Source organism: Peromyscus maniculatus, chromosome 1 (genome assembly GCF_049852395.1).
Source record: "Peromyscus maniculatus bairdii isolate BWxNUB_F1_BW_parent chromosome 1, HU_Pman_BW_mat_3.1, whole genome shotgun sequence".
Taxonomy (NCBI): Eukaryota; Metazoa; Chordata; class Mammalia; order Rodentia; family Cricetidae; genus Peromyscus; species Peromyscus maniculatus.
Genome location: NC_134852.1, coordinates 57,940,025 through 57,967,488, shown reverse-complemented (window position 1 = coordinate 57,967,488; position 27,464 = coordinate 57,940,025). Strand labels below are relative to the sequence as shown.

The 27,464-nt window shown below is 39.2% G+C and overlaps 1 protein-coding gene and 1 non-coding gene across 4 annotated transcripts in view; one reads left to right on the top strand and one right to left on the bottom strand.

Moving 5' to 3' along the window:
- The window catches only part of LOC143266994 (STAM-binding protein-like), an 86,730-nt gene that overhangs the window by 23,342 nt on the left and 35,924 nt on the right, over positions 1-27,464 (top strand). The window contains exon 1 of one of the 3 annotated variants that reach the window (XM_076543180.1): positions 16,942-17,451. The exons of 1 other annotated variant lie outside the window; for it this stretch is intronic. The gene's annotated coding sequence lies outside the window, so the exon portion shown is untranslated. Of the gene's footprint in view, positions 1-16,941; positions 17,452-27,464 lie in introns of those variants that run through there. One more of the 3 variants, XM_076543181.1, reaches the window with a different exon arrangement.
- On the bottom strand, positions 17,806-17,937 carry LOC143271222 (small nucleolar RNA SNORA13). The gene has a single exon (XR_013048446.1). It is a non-coding gene; the product is annotated as a small nucleolar RNA SNORA13 (small nucleolar RNA).

Sequence of the window (27,464 nt, the reverse complement as noted above, 5' to 3'; positions counted from 1 at the left end):
ACATTCTTCCTTTGAGAATTCTCTGTTTAGCCCTATAGCCTATTTTCTAATTGCATTGTTTGTTATTTTGATGTCTTGTTTCTTGATTTCTTTATATATTTTGGAGATCAGCCCTCTGTCAGATGTGGGGTTGATGAAAATCTTTTCCCATTCTGTATGCTGTCATTTTGTCTTATTTACTGTGTCCTTTGCTTTACAGAACCTTCTCAGTTTCAGGAGGTCCCATTTATTAATTGTTGTTCTCAGTGTCTGTGCTATTGGTGTTATATTTAGGAAGTGGTCTCCTGTGCCAATGCATTCAAGACTATTTCCTACTATCTCTTCTATCAGGTTCAGTGTAACTGGTTTTATATTGAGGTCTTTGATCCACTTGGACTTGAATTTTGTGCTTGGTGAAGATATGGATTTATTTGCAATCTTCTACATTTTGACATCCAGTTATGCCAGCACCATTTGTTGAAGATGCTTTCTTTTTTTCATGGTACAGTTTTGTCTTCTTTATTAAAAATCAGGCATTCATAGGTGTGTGGGTTAATGTCAGGGTCTTCAATTCGATTCCATTTGTCCACATGTCGGTTTTTATGCCAATACCAAGCTGTTTTTATTACTGTAGCTCTATAATAGAGCTTGAGGTCAGGGATTGTGATGCTTCTAGAAGTTGCTTTATTGTACAGGGTTGTTTTAGCTATGTTGGGTTTTTTGTTTTTCCATATGAAATTGAATATTGTTCTTTCCAGGTCTGTGAAGAATTGTGTTGGGATTTTGATGGGGATTGCATTGAATCTGTAGATTGTTTTTGGTAAGATTGCCATTTTTACTATGTTAGTCCTGCCTATCCATGAGCATGGGAGATCTTTCCATTTTCTGATATCTTCTTCAATTTCTTTCTTCAGAGACTTAAAATTCTTGTCATATAGGTCTTTCACTTGCTTAGTTAGAGTTACTCCAAGGTACTTTATATTATTTGTGGCTATTGTAAAGGGTGATGTTTCTTTAATTTCTTTCTCAGCCCTTTTATTATTTGTATTTATTATTTGTATCAGAGGGCTATTGATTTTTTTGAGTTAATCTTGTATCCTTCCACATTACTGAAGGTATTTTTCAGCTGTAGGAATTCCTTGGTCAAAATTTTGGGGTCACTTATGTACACTATCATATCACCTACAAATAGTGAATGTTTGACTTCTTCCTTTCCAATTTGTATCTCCTTTTGTTGTCTTATTGCTCTAACTAGAACTTTGAATACTATATTAAATAAATATGGGTAGAGCAGACAGCCTTGTCTTGTTCCTGATTTTAGTGGAATCACTTTGAATTTCTCTCCATTTAATTTGATGTTGGCTGTTGGCTTGTTGTAAATTGCCTTTATTATGTTTAGGTATGTTCCCTCTATTCCTGATCTCTCCAAGACCTTTATCATGAAGAGGTGTTGGATTTTGTCAAATGCCTTTTCAGCATCTAGTGAGATGATCATGTGGTTTTTTTCTTTCAGTTTGTTTATATGGTGTATTACATTGACAGACTTTTGTAAGTTGAACAATCCTTGCATCTCTGGGATGAAGTCTACTTGATCATGGTGGATAATGTTTTTCATGTGTTCTTGGAGTCTGTTTGCCAATATTTTACTGAGTATTTTTGCATCAATGTCCATGAGGGAGATTGTTCTGTAATTCTCTTTCTTTGTTGTATCTATGTTTGGCTTGGGAATCAGAGTAACTGTAGCCTTATAAAAGGAGTTTGGTAATATTCCTTCTGTTTCTATTTTATGGAACAATTTGAAGAGTATTGGTATTAACTCTTCTTTGAAGATTTGATAGAATTCTGCATTGAAACCATCTGGTCCTGGGCTTTTTTTGGTTGGGAGACTTTTAATGACTGTTTCTATTTCCTTAGGGTTATTGGTCTATTTAAATGGTTTATCTGGTCTTGATTTAACTCTGGTATGTGGTACCTATCCAGAAAACTGTCCATTTCTTTTACATTTTCCAGTTTTGTGGAGTACGGGTTTTTGAAGTATGACCTGATGATTCTCTGGATTTTCCTGTTGTCTGTTGTTTTCTCTCCCTTTTTATTTCTGATTTTGTTAATCGGATGCTCTCTCTGCCTTTTGGTTAGTCTGGATAAGGGCTTGTCTGGGTAAGGTTCTGGTGATGCCATATTGTTCCTTATGTGTTGTATGCATTTTTGCACTGGTGTCTACCCATCTCTTCCTCCAATAGATACAAAAGGTGCCTGTGTCTGAGCGAACTGCTATTGGTCCAATCTGTGCTTGCTGTGTTTGTATATCAGGGGGCCCCTGTGGGTCCAATCATTGCTCTTGGTCTAATTGGAGCTGTCAGATTTTGCATCTCTGGGAGCTGCTCTTGGTCCAATCCAAGATAGCTGATTCTGTGGCTCACGGAGCTGCTCTTGGTATTATCAGGGCTGTTGGTCCAGTCAGAGCTGATAGATTCTGTGTCTCAGGAAGCATCTTTTGGTTCAATGAGAGCTGGCAGTTTGGTTTCCGTGTCCCAGGAAGTTACTGGGGTCACAGGAGGATAGGTACTGGGGTAGGGCATAGGACTTGTAAACTGTAGGGTCCGATGGGGGGTTTTGGTGGGGGAAGGGATTCTTGCAGGATTTTTCCCTGCTGGCCAGCAACTAACTGAGTCAGAGTTGGGTGGGGGTTCCCGGGGACTGGCTGTGTCCTAGGACCTGGGTCCTAGAGGCAGGACTCTCTGGGTGGGAGAAGAGTCACTCACCTCTTGGTCCACTGAGAGTTGGCAGTTGGGTTTCTGTGTCTCAAGAAGTAACTGGGGTCCCAGGTGGATGGGAATTGGGGTGGGGCAAGGAACTTATAAATTGCAGGGTCCGATGGGGGGTTTTGGTGTGTGTGGGAGCCTTCCCACAGGAGTTTTCCCTGCTGGCTGGCAACTGGGTCAGAGTTGGGTGGGGGTTCCTGGGGACTGGATGTGTCCCAGGACCTGGGTCCTAGAGCGTAAATATGTACTTTTTATATGTACTCTTTTTAGCCCTTCCATTGTGTGACAGACCCATCACAATTTTTTGTTCTTTTCCATAGGTCCTTCAGCAGCCATCTGCTAGCCTCTCCTGAGCCCCCCCCATCCTCTGCAGCCTCTGGAAACCTTTTTCTTTTGTCTATAGTAAGACTGGCTTTTTTAGAATTCCAGGTATGAGAGAATTATCAAGCTGGTGTTTCTGTGTCTTCTTTATCTCACTTAACAACATGACTTCGGCTTAGATTCACTTTGTTGTTAGTGCCGAATTTTATCCATTGTATGCAAGAATGTGATTGTAAGTGCAACACATCATCTTATCTACTCATCTGTCATCAGACACCTAGATTGTTCTCACTTGGCACTTTTTGTTTGTGCTGCAATGGCCAAGGGACAGATGGATTTCCAATGTACTAGTTTATTTCCTTTGGCTCTATACACTATCTTGGGATTTCTCAAGAGCTTGTGCTGTGTTTTCCATAATGGGTTTTCTAAAGTGCTTTCCCACCACAGCCTGTGTTTCCTTTCTTCCTGTTTCACCAACTCTTGCTATCGTTTGTCTTTTTGACACTAGCCATTTTAAGTGCAGCTTGGTGGTATCTCATTGAGGTGTAGACTTGCCCATTTTAAATCGGATTTTGGTTGTTTTTATTATTGAGTTGATGGACTACCTTGTACAATCTAGATATTACCCACTTGTTAGATGCAGTATTTGCAAACAGCTTTCCCATCCCATGTGCTGCCTCGGCATTCTTTGTTTCCTTTGTCTTGCAGAAGCTTTCTAGCTTGATGTGGTCCATTTGCTTTTGGGCTCTTTGCAACAAACTCATGCTGACTTCATTGTTCTCTTTATGCTTCTTTCTGGTACTTTTGTATTCTCTCACACATAACATTTAGAAAGTATTTTCTCATATTGTATTTTAAGTAAAATTTTTCTGCCTTCACTTTCCTCCCCCACTCTCCTTCAAATTCATGGCTATTTTTAGTCAATTATTATTGTATACACACACACACACACACACACAGACACACATATACACAAATATACATATATAAATATATTCCTAAATATAACCTGTTGAGTTCAGATAATGTTATTTTAATATGTTTTCAGGACTGATCTATTGGCACTGGAGAAACAGTTGGTATGCTCCTTCCTGAGTAGGACTATCTCCTGCTCCAAATTTTACTAATGAGTTCTTTGGATTTTCATCGATTAGAGTTGTTTTTTCTGTGTCAGAAGATTGTGGATATTTTTTTAAAAATGTAAATACCAAATTAAGTGTACCCTTGAAACATTCTTTTTTAGAATGTACTAACTCAAAATTAGATAAAAATACAGACAGCTTCATTATTTCAAAAATCTAAACCAGGGAACATTTATAAAGATGGCCAATAAGAGAATAATTCAAGGCCAGTGAGCATGTCTATTGGATAAAAGAGTTTGAGGTCAAGTCCAATTCCTTGTACCCACAGTTGAATGAGAGAATGGACTCCCACCTCTATGTTTATCTGTGTCATGTGCACCCCAACTAAAAAAATAAAGTTTCAAACTAAATCCATGCAGTGAAGTGTGACCATTTAGATGAAGGGAGTAACCTAACATATTAAAATGTGCGCACTGTATGTGTTTCATTGAAGGAAGCTTCAAGTAGCCACATCATGTGCAACACTTTACCATCTTACAGAGTAAAGAAGACCGTGTGAATGCATTAAAACACACCAAAACATCTGTGTCAGACTGTCAGAGCCAGTTGCCATTGGCCAGTGGAATTGTATGTTCAGATAGTTAAAAGGATGAGGACTAGAAGTTTCTTTTGATAAGTTATTGTAGGTCACATGCACTTACTTAAAAAGAATAAATGCAATGAAACCAGAAAGTTATGTTAACATTCTTCTGTGAGGAGCAGGGGGAGGAGATGACTCATAGCAAGATAAAGAGCAGGTGGCTCCCATTTCTCTTGTGCAGGTCTTGCAGACAGAGACTAGTGATGACTGACGCATAAAGATCAGGGCATGTGCCTTTGCTTCCAAGTCCTCTTTGCTCTTGTTCCCATGAACAGTCTGACGAAGCTCCAGACTTCTGAGAAGCTTCAATCCTTGAATTTTCTGTGTGGATGTGTGTTCTGGCAGTTCCCCCACAGCTGAGTAGCCCTGCCATGCTGTATTTGTCAGATCCCAGGAACTGGCCGCTCTTGCTTTATAGAGTTCTGTTGTTGTGATGGGACCCCTCTGAGCTCGGGCACTGTGTCATGTGATGCAATTTCTCATGAAGACTGTAGGCTGAAGGGAAAGGTACACAGTGCAAGTGAAGATATTGGCAAACAACTAAGAGCAGGATAGTATCTTCAGGGATGAGGGAAGATGGGTAATGGGACAAGACATAAAAGTACAGCAGCAGGAAGTTCAGGGGCCAGTAATAGTATATTTCCTATGTTGTTTGCTAAGCCTCAAAGTAGGTTATTGCACTTTCTAACTTTGGTTTTTAAGAAATTAAACAGAGGGTGCAGATGTAGCTCAGTTGGTAGAGTGCTTGCTTGCCTAGCATGTACAAGGCTTTTGATTTGATCCCTAGCATTGTAGAAACAAGCTGCAGGCCTGTTCTCCCAGCATCCCAGCATGTCGGAGGTAGAAACAGGAGTTCAAGGTCATCCTCAGTAACATAGTGAGTTTGAGGCTATCCTGGGCTACACGAGATCCTGTTTTGGTAGCAATTGCCTGCATTGTTTATGGTCTCCTGGCAAGCAGGTAGGGGTGATAGCCCTCCCAGCAAGACCTTATTGCTGAAAGTGCCATAGATCTGGTTTCAGGACAGAGAAATCACGCAGGAACTGGGCTGGAGGCTTCCCTCCTGCTGGGTAGATTTCGCAGTGCTGGAATGTGCTATGCAGACTGCTGAGATGAACTGTTTTCCATAGTCTTACTCCTCTGGGGCCACTGAGTGACAGCTACTCATAAGTCTCACCAGGTGAGGCAACTGGGGTAACAGTGGCAAGTCTTTCACAATGTATCAACGTTGTGATTGGATTTGATGCTCACTCCACAGGAGAGCAGTCACATGTGCACTGCAAAACTGGCCCAAAGCCTGTGGCTAGGGAGGCCCTAGACCATAATGAGGAAGCTATCACTGTTGTTTTGCTAAATGGACGTCATGTGTTTGTCACATTGCCTTCTAGATAACAAGGCGCAGAAAACTGTGCTGCTGCCATCTTTGATCAAAGAAGCTTCTTTTGTAGTGGTCCGTGGTAATTGTGGAGACTCATAACTGGTCAAGTATAGAGAAAGAGTGTTGGGTTCCTAGTGACAAACAGCATGTCTGTACCACATCCTCTTAGACTCTGGGAACATCACAGAAAGTCTGCTTAGAAGGTCTGTTATTGCTACAGCCAAGAAAAAAACCAGGAAAATTTGCAACAAAAACTGCTAGTGTTGCACCCGTTTCACAAAACCCCCAGAGGCCACCAAGGAGCTGGTTTCCGATGCAAGCACATAAGGGTCCTTTTATTCAGGTTCAACCTGGGCCACCTCACAGCAGATGGTCACTTTGCTCTTCATTTGCTGTGTCCTAGTTTTCACCCATTGCTTCAGTGCTCTTTTTCTTTTGTGAGAAATGACAAATGACAAGATGAAACACACATCACCAGCAAGAAAAGTTAGCTCTGAGAAATGGTAGTTACCAGAGATAACAAAAATAAGTAACAGCATCACTGCTCAAATGTGCAGGGATGTCAAAGTCCCTGACATTTTACCCTATTTCTTTTATTTTCATAGACCATAGCCAACAATTTTACACCACTTCTGTCAGGAACTTTTTAAAGAAACTGAGATGCATGATATATAGATGAGCTAGAAGAACATATTTTATTTTCACCAAAAATAGCTAGCTGCTGATGCTATTCTCTTCCTGAGTCCATGCTTCTAGAAGATTCAGAGATGCCTGGACGGCTTTTACAAGGACTCCATCCTATTTCTTGCACAGACAGCCAACATGACACATAGTTAATGCAGTGACTAGCTCCTGACTGTTTCTTCAAGCCTGGGCCTGAAAGTTGTGTGCTGCTAGAGCAGGATCCTATTTACTTTCCTGTTACTGTGACAAATACCATGACCAAGGCAACTTATAGAAGAAATAATTTATTTTGGCTTATGGTTTCAGAGAGTTAGAGTCTATGATGGTAGGGCAGAGGCAGCAGGAGCAGGAAGCTGAGAGCTCATGTCTAGAACCACAACCACAAAGCAAAGCAAGGAAACTAGAAGTAGGTGGAGATTTTACTCTAAAAAGCCCACTCTAGTAATGCATTTCCTCCATCAAGGCTCTGCTTCTAAACCTGCTGTAAGAGGACCACCAGCTGGGGAGCCAAGTACTTAAATGCCCAAGACTATAGGAGACATTTCTCACTGAAACCACCACAACCAGCAATGACCTTCCTGGAGAGTGGTGCAGGGACACTGTCCTCTCTCTTTCCTTTACTCACTTTGATGTTGTGTCTTCTTTGTTCTGTACCTGAGGGCAACTCTGCTGCTGAACACAGACTTGTGAGAGTGGTGTTCTCCCATACAGGAAAGAGAGGAGGTAACATGGAGCAAGCATTTCTTCCTTCACTGGGAGGTGGAGAAGAGGGGAGCCATTTCTTAATACACAACTGCACACAGAGGACCTCTGGGGGTTGTCTCAGGGAAACTGAGACATGCCAATCTACCTTTGGCGGCTTTGCCATAGTGTATTATATTTTGTTCTGCAAGAGTGATATTTTGATGACCAAAGCAATTTTAGAACCTCTTGGGATCCACGGGAATATCTGAGTTCTGTCTGCAGAGGCATGTAGAGAGAGAACATGCTTTGGGGACAAGCATAGGTAAAAGAAATTGTATTACATCTGGGGAAGTACACAGTAGTAAGAGCTGTAGGACTCTGATAAACAGAGAGTGTACACTTACACGGCTGTGTTTTGAGAAATTTTGATTTTCATGTGAGAAGTTAGATATAGGGATATTATTTCAGTTAACAAAAATCTCATTATTACAAAAATATTTTATAAGAAAGATAGTGTGCTCTTCTGATATCCATTTGGTATAAGTTACAGGTGCAGATTGTGGGTGCTTGCTAGTATGGCATTGTAATATAGTGGGGAAAAACTTGCACCTAGAGCTCCATGATTTCAAATCCAGTCTTAAAAGCTTTATCTCTTGCTGCCTGCCCATCCGCTGTTGTCCTTTCCCTTACAGTTGAGAATATCAGAAAGTTGTCTGTTGTCTTTCCACTTTGTGATCTTTTGATGCGTTTAGAAGTGATTCCTCACACTGGAATCAAAGCTACTCTCTGGGGAAACCATTAGGGAGACCTCAAAATTGAGAGAAGTCTGACAAAATCAATAGAGAACAAAGTTTAGCCTCTTCAAGCCACATGTTTGTTTCTCATTTCTTAGCTTTACATCACAACTTATATTCTGTCCTTAGCCTATAAGTTGAGTGAGCTTAGCAGCTGGGTACACAGGTCACATTCAACTGGGAGCTCCATCAAGACCCAAAGTGATCTTTTATTATTATAATTTTACAATTATCATGACCTTCTAAAGTATTTTAAACTCAATTATATTTCAATAATAACAAAAGGAACTGACTGAGAATGAGTTAGAGCTGAGCATATCTCACCCAGTAAGAGGGATAGCATAGGAAATATTTTCCCTTTCATTGATGTAATATGAGGGTAACTATAAATGAAAAATGCATTTCTCATTATGAGTCTCATGGTCAAAACCCACAGTTAAGCTAGCAGGAGATCTGTGGTGCAAGCCCCCACCCCAAAATGACCATGACATTGACTAATCAAAAGAGGGCAAATTGAGTTGAAGAGGAGTGAGTAGTCATACTAGAAGAATAGAGGACAGAGAAAGAATATTGCTGTGGAGCCTTTCAAGGAGGTTGGAAAGAGAGAGACAGACAGAGACAGCGAGAGACAGAGACAGATACACAGAGACACAGAGACAGAGCAATAGAAAGACAGTGTGTGTGTGTGTGTGAGAGAGAGAGAGAGAGAGAGAAAGAGAGAGAGAGAGAGAGAGAGAGAGAGAGAGAGAGAGAGAGAGAGAGAGAGAGAGAGAGAGAGAGTTGATGTTTCTCCAGATCTGTTAATAGATTGTTGGTGATTTCCAACATAAGACACATATCCCCCTACATCCTTTCTAATTCTGAGCATTTCATAAAATTCTTCCAATAAGAAGTCTCCCTTTGTGAGTAACTTTCAGCTAAGAAGATGTGCCTCAGATAACAGGCTTGAGCATTCCCATCATTAAGAGAATACTTTGCATTACAGTTGGAAGCCTGAGCAATCAGGGTTCACTATGTCTCCCATTTGTGTTTTAATTTTTTTATAGAACCTTGCTACCAATAAAACACATTTAGAGGTGACAACAAACTTTGTGTCCTCCAGGGGAGGAGAGAGGCTATTTCAGGATGTTTTTCTCAGAGCTCTTCAGAGGCTCTGCTCCCAAGACAGGGCTTAGCTTCCTCCCCAGCCATTCTCACAGGATGTGTTGGGTTGACTGAGGTTAATGCATAAATAAAGTTTATAAGGCACAAGTTCAGAACCATTTCCACAGAGAAAATGACACAGTAAGACAAAACTGCTTTAACAAAAATAAATGTGTGTTTTTCTACATAACAGTCTAATAACTGTGGTGTGTAAGAACAGCAAGAGACTCTTTGATGGCAGAGGTCAGGTTCAGCAGTACTTCCTTGACTGATTCAAGATAGCTATTCTATGTTGTATGGTAAAAGAAAGTTAATGTGATCATAGGCTAATTACCATTTACAAAGTAATTTTACAACTTGGAAAGAATCTCAGTCCCCAATTAAACAGACAAAATTGTATATATGATGAACACAGACATACATAAAACTTCAAGTACAGTCATAGGGGCAAATAAATAATTGTCATCTTATTATGTTTTATAATGAATGCATAGCTATTTTGCAATGAGAGACAGAATAATATCCATAAGAGTCTAATAAAAATCTCCTTAACATTAACAAACATCATTATTCTAATGAGTTAATTATGGTGTTAGCTACCACTGAAAGAGCCTTTGGGAGATTTGCACATATCAAACACTCACTGGAATATTTAATGTAGTACTTGAAAATGGAAGATCAATTATATGTACATATAAAATAGAGTATATACCAAAGTCCAATTATAAAAGATAATTTTCACTAGTCACCTAGAACATCTGGCAGTAACTAGAAACAGATGCTTGTTAGCATAAGAAATATAGTCCCAATATATTGGAAAGTCAATTACTTTGAAAAATATCACAGGACATTAATGACTCCAGTCTGTCTAATGACTCTTTATTGCACTAAAGATTTGTCTTAAATTGTTCCTATTAATATGTAAGCTCTTATATTTAAACCATAGAACTAGTGAATATAATTTTAAAAACTGCTAAATTTAACATGTAATCTACACAACAAAAGTTTTAAGTGTCCAGCTCAATGAATTTTAATGACTGTACTCTTACAGCCATTGTCTTAATTCTGGTGTAACACATTTCTATCACTTCAAATCACCCCTTCACAGGCAAGCCCCTTCTTACTCGTCAAACGCCAGAAACCATCAGTCTTTAACTACTATATTTTAAAAAGCCCCTAACTCAACATTATAAAACAGTTTGGTATCTAATTTCCCTCACTTAACAAAATGCTTTTGAGACTGATACAATATCTCTTATACCCATAGACCCTTTTTGTTGCTTTATTGACTGCATATGGAAACATTTCCCCATTCATCCATGGGTTCTGGAGAGAATAAATCTGGTTGTAATATTTGGGACCATGGCACTAGACATGCTTTAGTTTTGCAAATGTCAAGGCATCCCATGAAGGCATTGCATATATGCTTACCTCTAGACTATCTATTGTGCTGTGTAGAGAATATGTTTGTATATGGATACACTTGCAACAGAAACGTACAAATGAAGTAGAAGTCTTCAATTTTGTTCTTTAAAAAACTTTGTAGGTTGGGCTGAAGAGATGGACCAGGAGTTAAGAACACTTTCTGCTCTTTCAGAGGACAGGCTTTTGATTCTTAGTGCCTATCCTAGGCAGCACACAACCATCTGTAACTCTAGCTCTAGACTCTAGAGGATCCAATACCCACTTTAATCTCTCCTGGCACCTGCATAGATGTGTGTGCACATGCACATATCCTTAAATAAAAATAAGTCTAAAGTGTTGATTCTTTGTTTGAAACAGGGTCTTACTGTGTAACCCTGCCTAGCCTGTAATTCACTATGTAGCTCAGGTTAGCCTTGGCTCATAGAGATCCATGTACCTCTACCTCTGGAGTGCTGTGAGTAAATGTGTGCATTACTATACCTGACCAAGACAGAACTTAAAAAAATTGCTTAGGTGCTCTAGAAATTTGCATTTCTAAAGAAGTTTGTTAGGGTTGAAACAAAGACTTTACTGAATTCAGAAATAAACTTTGGAAACACTAACCTCTTAGCTATATTGAATTTTCTACATGAAATAATTTCTTACTCCATTTATATACTTCCACGTATAGGTGTATTTTTTCAAGGGACAGATTTATTTATACCTTAAGTTTTAGTGTTTTATATTTCTATGCTATTATAAATTATATGCTTTATTTTATTTATTTATTTATTTATTTATTTATTTATTTATTTGGTTTTTTGAGACAGGGTTTCTCTGTGTAGCTTTGCGCCTTTCCTGGAACTCACTTGGTAGCCCAGGCTGGCCTCGAACTCACAGAGATCTGCCTGCCTCTGCCTCCCAAGTGCTGGGATTAAAGGCATGCACTACCACCGCCTGGCTTTATATTTTTTAATATACATTTTTTTACATCCATCTTCAAATTTAATGATGTTTTGTCATTTTTTTGGATTTTTTAAAAATTTTATTTTATTTTACAATATAATTTAGTTCTACATATCAGCCATGGATTCCCTTGTTCTCCCCCTCCCACCTCCTTCCCCTTCCCCCAGCCTACCCCCCATTCCCATCTCCTCCAGGGCAAAGACTCCTACAAGGATTGAGATCAACCTGGTAGACTCAGTCCAGGCAGGTCCAGTCCCCTCCTCCCAGGCTGAGCCAAGCATCCCTGCATAAGCCCCAGGTTTCAAACAGCCAACTCATGCACTGAGCACAGGACCTGGTACCACTGCCTGGATGCCTCCCAAACAGATCAAGCCAATCAACTGTCTCACCTATTCAGAGGGCCTGATCCAGTTGGGGGCCCCTCAGCCATTGGTTCATAGTTCATGTGTTTCCATTCGTTTGGCTATTTGTCCCTGTGCTTTATCCAACCTTGGTCTAAACAATTCTCGCTCATATAAACCCTCCTCTTTCTCGCCAATTGGACTCCTGGAGCTCCACCCGGGGCCTAGCTGTGGATCTCTGCATCCAGTTCCTTCAGTCATTGGATGGGGTTTGTAGCACAACAATTAGGGTGTTTGGCCATCCTATCACCAGAGTAGGTCAGTTTGGGCTGTCTCTCGACCATTGCCAGCAGTCTATTGTGGGGGCATCTTTGTGGATTTCTGTGGGCCTCTCTAGCACTTTGCTTCTTCCTATTCTCATGTGGTCTTCATTTACCATGGTCTCCTATTCCTTGTTCTCCCTCTCTATTCTTGATCCAGCTGGGATCTCCCCCTCCCCCAAGCTCTCTTTCCCTCGACCCTCGCCCTTCATTACCCCCACTCACGTCCAGGCTCTTCATATAGATCTCATCCATTTCTCTGTCATTGGGCGATCCCCTTTCTTGGGGTCCCGTTTTCCAAGTAGCCTCCCTGTGATGTGAGTAGCAGTGCAGTTATCCTTGTTCCACATCTAGTATCCTCCTATGAGTGAGTATATACCATGTTTGTCTTTCTGAGTCTGGAATACCTCACTCAGGATGATTTTTTTCTAGATCCATCCATTTGCCTGCAAACCTCATGATGTCATTGTTTTTCTGTGCTGAGTAGTATTCCATTCCATCCACATTTTATTTATCTATTCTTCAGTTGAAGGGCATCTAGGTTGCTTCCAGGTTCTGGCTATTACAAACAATGCTGATATGGACATAGCTGAGCAAGTACCCTTGTGGTATGATTGAGCATTCCTTGGGTATATGCCCAAGAGTGGTATAGCTGGATCTTGGGGGAGATTGATTCCCAAATTTCTAAGAAAGCGCCATATTGATTTCCAAAGTGGTTTTACAAGCTTGCATTCCCACCAGCAGTGGAGGAGAGTTCCCCTAGCTCCACATCCTCTCCAGCATAAGGTGTCTTTAGTGTTTTTAATCTTAGCCATTCTGACAGATGTAAGGTGGTATCTCAGAGTTGCTTTGATTTGCATTTCCCTGATAATTAGGGATGTTGAGCAATTCCTTAAATGTCTTTCAGCCATTTGAGTTTCCTCTGTTGAGAATTCTGTTTAGTTCTGTAGCCCATTTCTTAATTGGACTGTTGGGCATTTTGATGTCTAATTTCTTGAGTTCCTTATATATTCTGGATATCAGTCCTCTGTCAGATGTGGGGTTAGTGAAGACCTTTTCCCATTCTGTAGGCTGTCGCTTTGCCTTGTTGACCATATTCTTTGCTCTACAAAAGCTTCTCAGTTTTAAGAGGTCCCATTGATTTATTGTTTCTCTCAGTGTCTGAGCTACTGGTGTTATATTTAGGAAGTGATCCCCTATGCCAATGCATTCAAGACTACTTCCTACTTTTTCTTCTAGCAGGTTCAGAGTAGCTGGATTTATGTTGAGGTCTTTGATCCACTTGGACTTAAGTTTTGTGCATGGTGATAGATATGGATCTATTTGCAGCCTTCTACATGTTGATATCCAGTTATACCAGCACCATTTGTTGAAGATGCTTTCTTTTTTCCATTGTACACTTTTGGCTTCTTTGTCAAAAATTATATGTTCATAGGTGTGTGGATTAATGTCAGGGTCTTCAATTCGATTCCATTGGTCCATATGTCGGTTTTTATGCCAGTACCAAGCTGTTTTTATTACTGTAGCTCTATAGAAGCGCTTGAACTCAGGGATTGTATGCCTTCAGAGGTTGTTTTATTGTACAAGATTCTTTTGGCTATCCTGGGTTTTTTGTTTTTCCATATGAAGTTGAGTATTATTCTTTTTAGGTCTGTGAAGAATTGTGTTGGAATTTTGATGGGCATTGCATTGAATCTGTAGATTGCTTTTGGTAAAATTGCCATTTTTACTGTGTTGGTCCTGACTATCCATGAGCATCTGACATCTTCTTCAATTTCTTTTTTCAGGGACTTAAAGTTCTTGTCATATAGGTCCTTCGCTTGCTTGGTTACTGTTACCCCAAGGTATTTTTTTTAATCATTTGTGGCTATTGTAAGGGTGATGTATCTCTATTTTCTTCTCAGCCTGTTTGTCAATTGAATATAGGAGGGATACTGATTTTTTTTTTAGTTGATCTTGTATCCTGCTATGTTGCTGAAGGTGTTTATAAGCTGTATCAGTTCCTTGGTTGAATCTTTGGGGTCACTCAAGTATACTATCATGTCATCTGCAAATAGGGAAAGCTTGACTTCTTCCTTTCCAATTTGTATTTGAATCTCTTTATGTTGTCTTATTGCTCTGGCTAGAACTTCAAGTACTATATTGAATAAGTATGGGGAGAGCAGACAGTCTTGCCTTGTTCCTGATTTTAGTGGAATTGCTTTGAGTTTCTCTCCATTTTCTTTGATGTTGGCTGTTGGCTTGCTATAAATTGTCTTTGTTATGTTTAGGTATGTTCCTTGTATTCCTGATTGCTCCAAGACCTTTATCTAATATACATTTTTTTTGCTAGTACATAGTTATACAATAAAATTAAACTTGTTTTTTAAGAAATTGATAAACTAACATATTAGCTCTACCACCTTTTATTATAATTTTTTGATGTTTTTACCAACATGACCCCAAATGTAATCTGTATAAACTAATATAAAATTATTTAGATACTTTAAATTGAAGAACACATATATGAAAACATTCCCCTGATTATACTAAAAAGAGATTATATTCTCTTAAGATCAATCTTGTAAGAAAAGCTTCAGAATGATAGTTAGGGAACTGAATTTATTTTTGTACGATGTGAGATTTATGATCAAGGGATATTATAATAAATGTAGTAGGGGTAGAAATCCCAACCCTAAGTACTATTAGAAAGCTTTATTGCCCAATACCTATTTTTTCTTTGGATGAACATCTGAACATCCTTATTCATGAAGTCCTTTGTGCATACATACATGTGTACACATGTGCCTTTTAACTTTTTTATTGTAGTAAATACACATACCATTTGGTTATTTTTAAGTGATGTAGTGATTTGAATGATAAATGTTGCCATGACCTCACATATTTGAATACTTGATTCCCAACTGTTTATGCTGTTTGGAAAGGTTATGGAACCTTCAGCAGGCATGACCTTGTTGAAGAAGTATTTCGGCGGGGTTGGGGGGCTTGAGAATTTATAGCCTTCTCTCATTTCTAGTTTACTCCGTTTGTGGGTGGGTGTGATTGCTCAACTTCCTGCATGCCATGGAACGGACCAGTTGCTATATGTGCTCTTTTCTGTTGACCTTTATGTGGCACCTGGCCAAGTCCAAATTATATAATAGCCTGCTTTAGGTTAGATCTTGATAATTCCATACCTTCATTCACAGCCTCACTTTATTAGTAATGATCTTCTCATAAAGAGAATTTAGTTGGTTGGGCTATATTGTTATCTGATGGTTACAATGTTAATTAATCCTGTGTAGCATGATGAAGTTTGACTGTCATTCTGTTGAGCCACCTGAGTCAGGACATGCTGTTTTTCACAGTATATAAGAGGCTAGAGTATTTTGGTGATTTGTTTTTGTGAATTGTTCACATCATTTCTATTTTCTTTTGTCTTTCCCTTTTTTCTTATAAAGGAAAACATTTAATTGGTGTGGCTTGCTTACATTTCAGAGGTTCAGTCATCATGGTGGGACATGGTGGTGTGCAACTAGACATGGTGCTGGAGAAGTAGCTGAGAGTCTGACAACTTCCATGCAACAGCATGAAATGCGCTGGTGGGTTGGCCGAAGAGTCACAGGCCATGGTTACCAGAGTTAGAATGGGCTTTATTAGAAAGAAGAGAGAATAGGAGGGAGAAGCCAGGCCTGACGGAGGGGACAGAGCAGGGACACAGAGAGGAAACATGGGAAGGGGAGGCAGAGAGAGAGAGAGAGAGAGAGAGAGAGAGAGAGAGAGAGAGAGAGAGAGAGAGAGAGAGTGGGGTCCATGTGTGGCTTTTTAAGGTGGGGATGCAGTCGCCCGCTGATGATGTAAGGCAACAGACAAGACCCCTAATCTGCACACGACAGAATCCTAACAGCAAGTGGTCTCCTTTTGTTTCTTCTTCGTCAAGGAGTTGAGGAAATTAGTCCTGTACCCACCGGGAAACATCAGCTGTGTCAGCTGGGAATATATCATTCATTCAGCTTCCTCAGTCAGCTACCCAAGGTGACAGGGAACATGGGGAGAGGAACGATTTTCTTCAATATTAAATATGGTTCATACCTTTCATTTGGCCTTCTGACCCACCAGCATGGTATACTTTACAGTTGGACTATAGTTCATCTGCAGAAAGAATATGTTGTTTTAGTTGTCTGCAATGTAATGATACTATTGTGATGAAGGAGGGGGAGGACGAGGAAGGAGAGCTACAAGAAAAACCAGAAAGAGATAGTGTGTAAGAGAGGGAAGTGAAATAATTAGGAAAGAGCCAATTTTATTTTCCCACAAGTCCTATTAAAAAAGATGTAAAATATGAGATTTTTGAGCCTCAGTTACATCAGCTGAAAGTGGAGGTCATAATACCTACCTGGAGAGTGGAGGTCATAATTCCTACCTGGAGAGTAGAGGTCATACTGTCTACCTGGAGAGTGGAGATCATACTGTCTACCTGGAGAGTGGAGGTCATACTGTCTACCTGGAGAGTGGAGGTCATACTGTACCTGGAGAGTAGAGGTCATAATTCCTACCTGGAGAGTAGAGATCATACTGTCTACCTGGAGAGTGGAGGTCATACTGTCTACCTGGAGAGTGGAGGTCATACTGTCTACCTGGAGAGTGGAGATCATACTGTCTACCTGGAGAGTGGAGGTCATACTGTCTACCTGGAGAGTGGAGGTCATACTGTCTACCTGGAGAGTGGAGGTCACAATGTCTACCTGGAGAGTGGAGATCATACTGTCTACATGGAGAGTGGAGATCATACTGTCTACCTGGAGAGTGGAGGTCAAAATGTCTACCTGGAGAGTGGAGGTCATACTGTCTACCTGGAGAGTGGAGGCCATAATTCCTACCTGGAGAGTAGAGGTCATACTGTCTACCTGGAGAGTGAAGGTCACAATGTCTACCTGGAGAGTGGAGGTCATAATTTCTACCTAGAGAGTGCAGGTCATAATGCCTACCTGGAGAATAGTTGTATAGAATAGTTGTAATGGTGGAAGAAAGGTAGAGAGTTTACTCTAAATGAGATTTTTAGTTTCATTCATTTATTCATTCATTCATCCATCCATTCATTCATTCATTCATTCAGGCTACTTAGTATTTCATGGCCCATTTAGATTTTGATGTTAGACAAGCCATTGTCTGCATATTATATTTGTTCTTCCTTCCTTTGTTCCTTCTTCCCTCCCTCCTTCCCTCCCTCCCTCCCTTCCTTTTTTTATGAATAAGAACCAATTAAAAGAAACAACGTTCTCAGCACTGGGCAGTAAATTCATTTACATAAACAAGTTAGGGTAGATTTTCTGCTACTTAGGCAGCTCCTACTTCCAAGATACCAAACTCCAGGGTAAGAAAAGGCTGCAAGCATTAACTTATGCCTCTTTTGACACCACTTTCACTAGTGACAAAAGGTGAATGGGCAGCACAAAGGCTAATAATAATCACTATTTCTTTAAGTTATTTTTGTATAAAAGACATTCAAACCTATTTTAGTCTTTCCCTAAAAGTGACTATCTTATCTATTAACTCTTTAATGAAGAATTTTTTGCAGCAGAACTATACCAATAATTACAATTTTATTTTTTAGTAGCTTTGTACAAGTATATAGTGAATTTTATCCATTCTCAATCCCATTTTTCTCCTTCACTCCTCCCTTTACCACTGAAAATTTTCTTCTTCCTACCCAGTCCCTCTATTGCTTTCGTGTCTTTATATGTGTGTGTGATCCCATGAGCCTAATTAGGGTATTAACATGAGAATGGGTAGGAAGTTATTTACTGCAGCATGGCCAGGTTGTCAGGGGCTGCACTACTAAGGAGCTACAACCCTTCTACTAGCCACAACAAACTGTCCATAGTCTCTCAAGGAAGGGTGCATGAAGGAAGGGAGGGAGGAAAGGGAGGGAAGGGAAGAAAGAAAGAAGGAAGGAAGGAAAGTGGAGCCTCATGCACCCTTCCTCCTTCCAAAATGAAATGTTGACAGGCTCAATCTTTTGCATGTATACACAGGTACGGTAGGTTCATAAGTATAACTGCCACGTCATGTCCGGAAAATGTTGTTTTGTAGCACACATCCTTATCTTCTAGCTTTGTTGTTCATTCACCGCTGAGCCTTAGAATGTGTGTGTGTGTGTGTGTGTGTGTGTGTGTGTGTGAGAGAGAGAGAGAGAGAGAGAGAGAGAGAGAGAGAGAGAGAGAGAAGAGAGAGAGAGAGAGAGAGAGAGAGAGAGAGAGAGAGAGAGAGAGAGAGAGAGAGAGAACCAATCTAGGGCTGAGGGCTCCACCTTTCTCTGTTCTTAGCCTTTTGATAGGTTAGGACTCTTTGTGTTGACTGCTACCTTCCATAATACAAAGTTTCTCAGGTGAAGGCTAAGAGTAGCTCTATGTTATATAAACTTGGGCTACAGTTAGAAGACTGTTCACATGTCCATTTAGAAAATAATAGTAACGAGTTCCCCTCTAGACTCTGTTATCTTCCCAGGCACCAGATCTTGATCAAGTTTATATCGGACATGAGTTCCTTCCTGTTTAGGTAACCCCAAACCCAAAGAGAAAGCACATGTTACCTCCATAATATTCATGCTACTGTTGGACACTAATGTGCACATATCCTCAGGTCTGTCCACAACATGCAAGACTACATTTAGAGCCTATTAGTTCTCAGATTTTGTAAATAAAAACCCTTCCGAGGCCAGGAAAGAACAGGGATAAAAGGCAGGTGTGTGTTAAAATAGAAGGACACACTGAATACCAGAATGGGAAGATCAATGAGTTCAATGTAAGTTGGGGTGCCAAGAAAATGCCTAAAAAAGAAACCAGGTGTGAATTTGCAGCTTTCATTTTGATGAAGCCTTCTTAATATTGATATCTGAATTGTCATGGTTCTAAGCTTTAACTGGACTTACTATAAGGGTATTTATTTTCAATTGGAATTTCATAACCACCAGGGAGTGCTTATTCTGTTGGAGTATATATCACCACCTATACAACTGGAGCACAATGGGTATTGAGCAGGGAGTGTCAGAAATTCTAGGAAGTCTTCAATGTGCAAAGCAGACCCTGACTAAAAGAATATTCTTATGTGCCACAGACCTCTAATATTTAGTGAAGATAATTGTAGCTATCCTTTGATTGGTATGACAAACATGCATGTAAATAACTCCATTCTTCCTGAAGGGAGACACTTTTAGATACTATCTGCCTTGATGTAAGAGACAATGGCCTGTGCACTGACAGTTCTCCTGGCTTGTCCTGTAAACAACACTGTTTTGTTGAACAAGCCTAGCTCCAAAGGTAGACATGCTTGTTTAGGAGTAAATGCAAATTACTTAAACTGACATTTCTTTCCCCCTTAAAGCCACCATGAGCGCAGACAGCTCTCCATGCAGGATTATGTGTTCCCTGTAACTCCCAGTGTCCCCTTTGCTTCTCTTTGTGTCCCAGTTTATGGTTACTCACAATATATCCCAGTGTTGACAGCCAGTGTAAATGAAGTTAAGGATGACTTTATAATAGTAAATACCTCAGGGTGCTTCTAGGTTTCTATAAACATAGGTACAGAAATGTGCACATGCTGGCCATGATAGCTTCACACAGGTAGGAGAGCAATGAACTCTGTAATGATTAACAATGTATTTTCTAAAAGCTAATTAATATTTTATACAAGTTAAAAGTCACCTTTATTGATATTTTGTAGTATTTGGAGGCTAAATTGTATCTCATCTGAATTTCAGTATTTGGAATATCTAAAGCACGTGGCTGTTTAAGCTTTTGATACAGGATCTTACTGTGTTTAGTCTGGGCTCAAACACATGATCTTCCCATCTCATCCCACTAAATGCTACAGGTGTGTGTGTCACCACACTTGCGTGAAATAAGTATGTTTGTGCTTCGTTTGCTTTTTTTCAATGTTTATCATCTGTTTATGTGTCTCCATGTGTCTGTGTGTGGATGTGAGCACATATGTGCATGCCTGCAGAGGAGCTGAACTCGATCCTCTGGAAGAGAGCAGCACGTGCTCTTGGCACCTCTCTTGGCACACTCTCCAGAATGTGCTGCTTCTTCAGAAAACCTCCTCTTCAGTGAATAGAAAGTTACCAGCCCATCAATAGTATACTTCACAAATGATGTCAATCACTGCACTGCATCTACTGTTCTCCATTTTGATATACATTTAATCTTACTGTTAATCATCATTTTAATCTGGACTGACACTATCAATTATCTGAAATCCAGATTTATATCCTAAAAGCTTAATTTTGGGGCAACATAAAAACTAAGAAGGTTGTGTCCTACAGGAACCCCATTGTATTCTCCACACCTGCTTTGCTGAGGTATGTTTTTCAGACAGAGGCAAACATCTCATGCCAAAGGTAGTGCAACCAAATCACTGTTAATTATAAAATAAGTGAAGTTTCCATTAATGAGTCTGATCTTAATTTGATGAAAACCCTTAGTTGTATTCATTTTTCTCCTCATATTAGAAGCTCATGGCTGTGCTGTTAGACTTAGTTACTTCATCTTTGCTCTGAGAGAATAATCAAATATTGATTTTCATATCTCCTACTCCAAGTTTATATTTGAACTATTGTTGGGTCTATTATTACTTTGCTTACCCACAGAACCTCCCTAGTAAGGCCTTACTCAAGGTCAGAGAATCTGAGCTTGCTTTACCCAGCAGGGATGCATAATAGGATAATTTGGCCAGGGGTGTGGGTACCATGTGTTTTGAAGGGTCTACACTTGACTGTACTTTAATCTTGAAAGGGGGATGTCTTTTGCCTCTCCCTTTGGTAGTGTATACAAAGCCCACTAGAATAATACTCTGGGTGGCTGGGTATTGACCCAGGGCCCTTCCAAAACTATCATGTGACTCTGTCTTTCTTGTTGTCTTAGTCTGTATTTCTATCTAATACTTTCTCATTCCTCTTTCCTCACCCCAAGAACCCTTTGACAGGCTGGACTCTGATGCTTAAGCATCTGCTGTGGCATAATGCTTATGTATACTGGTTTAATAAAATGCTGATTGGTCAGTAGCCAGGCAGGAAGTATAGGTAGGATAAACAGACAAGGAGAATTCTGGGAAGAGAAAGGCTGAGTCAGGAGCTGCCAGCCTGTTGTCCAGGGAGCATGATGTAATGGCACACAGGTAAAGCCATGGAACATGTGGCAACATATAGATTAATAGAAATGGGCTGAGCTTACATGTAAGAGCTAGTCAGTAGGAAGCCTGAGCTAATGGCCAAGCAGTTTTAATTAATATAAGCCTCCGTGTGTTTTTACTTGCGTCTGAGCAGCTGTGGACTGGGAGAGACACAGGAAAACTTCCAGCTACAAGCATCAATTTCTTTTGGAATATGACAAGATACAACTTACCCAAGTTGTTTTAAACATCTAACTCCACTCCACCTGAGATGCTTTGGAAATGAGGAGCATCTCCATGGCAGGGAGTGAGGTGGGTAAGGCCTAAAGAAGTCTCCAGTAGAATCAGTGTGCTCTGGCAATGGAGATCCAGCTGTGGAATTCTTTGTAACCAGTCTGTGTGATAGAAATAAACTTAAAATTAATCATATCAAGCTTAATTAATGAGGGTTTGAGCCATGCTGTAAAGACTTCATGCTGGTAACTGAAATGATCTGGGTGCTACTGATGTACCCAAACATGTGATGACAGAAAAGACCCACAATGTTAATTTCCATCTGTTTTTCTTTCCTGAGAAATTGGTGAAATCCACTTAGATAGCTCAACGTTTCACATCCGTGGCCTCAAGTGGAACTGTGTTCTACTCCTTGTTAAATAATTAAAAATGGGGATTCTCATACTAGGTTATTGAATAAACTGCTGTAGAGATTTCAGTTTTCTAGAGTTTTCTCATTCTTTTCGGCCCATGCTTTGCTGGTTTGAACTTGCACTTTCTTAAGACTCCCTTAAATAACATCATTTAACAATTTTATCAGTAAAGAAGTTTAAGTTTCAAGCAGTGCCTGGATACTTACTAATGTCTAGAGAGTGACTTCATTTCTGCCCTGAATCTACATTTACCTCAGTAACATTGGCCTTGAACTCACCCAGGTCCCTGTAACTTCTGCCTTGAAACTGCCTACATCATTGTAGATTCTGCTCTGAGACTGCCCGTGTTACTACAACATTGGCCCTATATTTGCCTGTGTTCCTGTAACTATGGAGCTAAGCTTGTGATTAGCTCCTGGAATTTTGGTACTCTTGTGTTTTTAAGCCAGCAAGATGGATATGCATGCTTTATTTCAGAACCACAGCTACATGTAAACAATTTTGAAATCTCAGTGTTAGACAATTGAAAACTTCTGTAACTTTCATCAAAGTGAAACTTGGGCTAGACTGAATATATCCACCCTCTCTGTTGCCACACAGATTGTGAATAGTCTTAGCAGCCATTGTAACTCCAGGAGAGATTCTAGAACTCTGCCTACCATCATCCATCCCCAAGACCTATAGTGCTGAAAGTCATAAAAACTATAAACCAGGATTTCATGCCAAAGATTAGACATCTACAAAAGCAAGAAACTTTATTTTTCATATTGGATTATGTTACTTGTTTAAAGTTATTAACTGTTATAAATAACTTGTAATTTTGCTGATTAACTGTTTTAATAACAATTTTAAATGGATTATAATTACTTTCAAAAGAATGACCACATTTTACAGGATATATTGATAATGGCCTTAACAATTTATTGTGAGGATCAGATGACTTTGAGTCTCCTTGGTGTAGGATTCATTTATAAACATGCTTTTTCCTTATGACTTCTTATTCAATGTATTTCAAGCAGTTGATTTTGCCAAACAGAAAGGATTAAGAACTTATTGGTGATATTTGGAGGATACATTCTGAGAAACAATTTAATATTGTTTTAAAATCTAACAATATTAGAGATTTCTAGAAATGCTATTTAAAATTTGGATGAATTGTATTTTGGTATTAAATATTATGTAATACCATGGAGAAAATGAACTTTGAGAATATAAAAAAGAGTTTAAGACCAAACACTTTTCTCACAGCCATACACATTTTATAAAAGTGGTGGAACCTACCACACATGGGTCCCTTCATAAAGGTTTGGGGACCCATCACATATTGGTCTCTTCATAATGTTGGGGAGACCCATCACACAAGAATCCCTTTATAATGGTGAGGGACCCATCAAATATGGATCTCTTTACTCACTCTGGATGGATGAAGACAGGGTAGGTTGTTGTTGAGAGGCATCTTCTCCTCAGGCTTGGAGGGGTTCTGCTGACCTCCAAGATGAAGAGTGACAGTGTGATATCCTCTGGCTAAGTTCCATCAGAAGATCCTCCTTGAGAGCTTTAGTGTAGATCATAGAGCATAGACATACAAGTTAGTCTTGATAAAGTCAATTTAGCCCCATTCCAGTACTGGGAAAGGAAAGAAGGAGAGAGGGGATTCCTCAGGAGGCTTCTGGTGAGGGACATGGCTGTGCTGGTTGGTGTGACACTGAAATGCTAAGAGTGGGTAGAGGGCCATGGAATTCTGTCCTGAACACTGCTAGGATCCTGAAATGCAGACTCTGTGTGAGAAAATGTACAAAACAAATATACCTGCCTACTCAACGACAGACACCTCTCTATGCCTGCTGTTGGTAACCAGAGACAATCAGGAAAAGAATCTATCTGTGAGACGCAGTTAGATCCTAACACTTCAACAAACTGGAAAAGAGATTTCACTTCCAGCTACATTTCCCTGTCAACAAGATGAGCACAGTGTTCCTCAACTCTCAAATAATTCCAAATAAAATCTCCATCTATCCAGATTCTATTTCTAGCCTCTTCTTATTTCTCTTAACTTCTCTTTTCCTCTCCCTCTTTCTCCATTTTCTAAAATGTATAATTTACTAAGTCAATGCCCTTGACACAAAACCCTGACTTTTACTACGGTTTTCATCAGCTTATAAAATACTGTTTTATTTCACAAGAAGACTGATGATACACAGACAATCTTGGGTGAAACATCACATCTTTGATGCAGGCATCTGAACATTAAGTTAGGCTTTCTTACTACTTAACTACCCACCCCACCACACTAGCTTTTCGATTATCAGTTCTACTTTGTCAACATCACAAACTGTTATAGATCTAAAATTTGCTTACAGATAAGTAAAATCACTGCTGCACACATTGTCTTATTTGGCTTCAATGCCATCTGCTTGCTTATGTTTCCTTTCATAAAACCCACAAGCTCTGCCCCTCATACTTTAAAAAGTAACTCCTACATGGTCTGTCTAGATTCAGATCGCATGTTCCCTGTGCCCAAGGTATTCTAGACTTCCTGTGGCTGTGTCTGACCCCCTCTGTGACCAGAATGTGCTCTCTGCAAACATATACTGTGACTCATTCTGTGTCTGTTGGTTTGCTTTCTTTCACACACTCTGTGAAGGCAGAGAGTGTGTGTTCATTACTGTGTCCTTCATAGTCAGTACTTTTTTCTCTGTAGGGAATGGGCCTAGAAAATTCTTATTGAGTAAATATAGAATTGCATGAAATTATAGAGTCTGACTGATCAAAAAATAGATGCAATTGCTTATTGTTTAAATGGGGAAATGGTAGCACTGACTAATAAAGTACTTATAATATTAGAATTATTTAAAATGTCTTGAGTAGTGCTTGGTCCAGAGTGATGTTTATGTACGTATTAGTGGTTACTGTTAGAAATAAGTTTGGTGATGTTAAGAAACATATTTGAGCACACAAATTCACACACAAGAGTCAGAGAATGGCAATTGGGAATGCCAACAAGAATTGGTGACCTAACTAAGAAATGAACACAGAGAGGAATGACCTAAATAGAGAAATGAACAATATCCAGGCTCCAGCTCCAAAGTCCCTGCATAAAGCTAAACAAATGTGTATTTTGAACCTACTAATGAAGGTATTGCTACATACCATGTGATAGAACTATCACCAGTAATGAGTAAGTGTATGTAACAGCAAAATTGAAGTCATTATACCCAGGGCCAAGGTTCACTCTTAAACTCAATAATCAACAGTCTCAGTGTTCCCTGCAAACTGATATCTGTCTGATTAATGTTAATAAAACCTTGTTTTATATATGTTTTTAAAAAATTTGTTTTATTTTCAAATTATATGTGCATGAATGTATTCACATGAGTGCAGGTGCCTTGGCTAGAGGCCTCAGATCCCTGCCTCAGAGTGAGTGCTGGGAATATAAATTGAGTTCTATACAAAAGCAGTGTATGCTCTGGGAGACATGTTTCCAGCCCCTGATTTTTTTATTGGGTCTTTTATGTATTGGGAATGGATGAAAATGTAAACTGTGAGTTTCTAAGTATAGTTGAAATACAAACACACTTGCATAGATAGATAGATAGATAGATAGATAGACAAAGGGACACACAGAGAGGGGGTAGTTCAGCCAAATTATTTATGCAATTTATAATATTAAGTAGATATGAATGAGGAGAGAGCCAAATGCAAGTTTGAGAACTGAAGATTGTTAAAAATTCAATTAGAGAGTCCTATGGAGAAATTGGATCAAGAGGAATAAGGAGGATGAAGGGCTTTATGGGAGACATTAAAATCTCAGTAGAGAGTTGTCAAGAGACCAGATCCAGAGGGAGACATGTCTTCTAAAAGATGCAGTTAGATGAAAAATAAATAAATAAATTAAATAAATAAATAAATAAATAAATAAAATCTAAAAGAATGAAGAAAATGTCTGAATTATAGGATACCAGTGTATGAAAAAGTAATTTAAAAAGCAGGTTCTGATACCATATTTAAAACAACATTTTTTCTTTTTTCCTTTTTGTTTGGCTTTTGAATTAGCTATAATAGACTGGTAGTAGGAATGAATTTACAGGAAAACAAAATACTGAAATTATTTTGGCATATGTACCTCTTTCTTGATAATAGAATTCCATTGCTATTTATATTCTACATGGCCTTTTTGTTCCGAACGTGGCTAATGTTTACTATAAGATGTGTGATGTCTAATTTTATTAGCATGAAGACTCAGGATTGTGTAAACATTACCAAAATATCTGACTTAACCTTTCATCTATATCTTTGTTTGTTGTTTTAGATTAGTGATTTTTCTTTCTCATTGCTCTTTCTTCCTCTGATGAGCTTTCCTCCTCCACTTCCTCTCTTTCTCCCTCCCTCCGTCTCTTCCTTCCCCCTCCCATTCTTCTTTGCCTTCTTTTTTGTCCCTTAGAGTCAAATGGAAACTTTTGGTCAGATTGCTGATTAGAATTATTTGTCTTGAATGTGTTAGAAACTGAGGGTCATCTTGCCATCCATAAGAGACAGTAATGATTCCTTATTGTGACAAACCAAGACATAGATGAGCAGTGTTGCTTAGCATCATTTCACTGTGAGGAGCAAGATGTGTGGACTGGACTATGCAGCTAGTCTATCAGAGAGCAGCAAAGTACAAGGAGGAGAGCTAAGATATGACACAGGTGTTTTTGTTTGACTCTTATGTAATTTGGAATATATTTAAAAGTTAGAATGTACTAGCATTCCTGTTTCATTTTATAAAGTAAAATTCATTAAATTCTTACATGGGGAATCTGATAGAAAACATTTTAATGGACTGAATATTCTCTGAACCTTTTCACTGTTAGTTATTTCCCCTTCCAGAATGTTTGGTTTTGATTGATTGTGCTAGCTGTGAGCTTCAATTTATGAGTTTGTGACTAGGCTGTTCAGAGCCCACTTTCAAGATGGATATATGGTAACTATCATACAATATCATTTTTATTAGAGGTTCTATCTGTGCCAAGATAACTTGACCTTGTGTAAGTGTCTTTTCTTCCTTAATTTTTGAGACAAAGCTTAGTACATTTGACTCATCCTTTGTTTAGTAAGTATTGCTTTCTTCTGAGGTAATATTGATTTTTCTTTGATGTTTTATTTTGCTGAAAATTGAAAGGATTTTTTTCA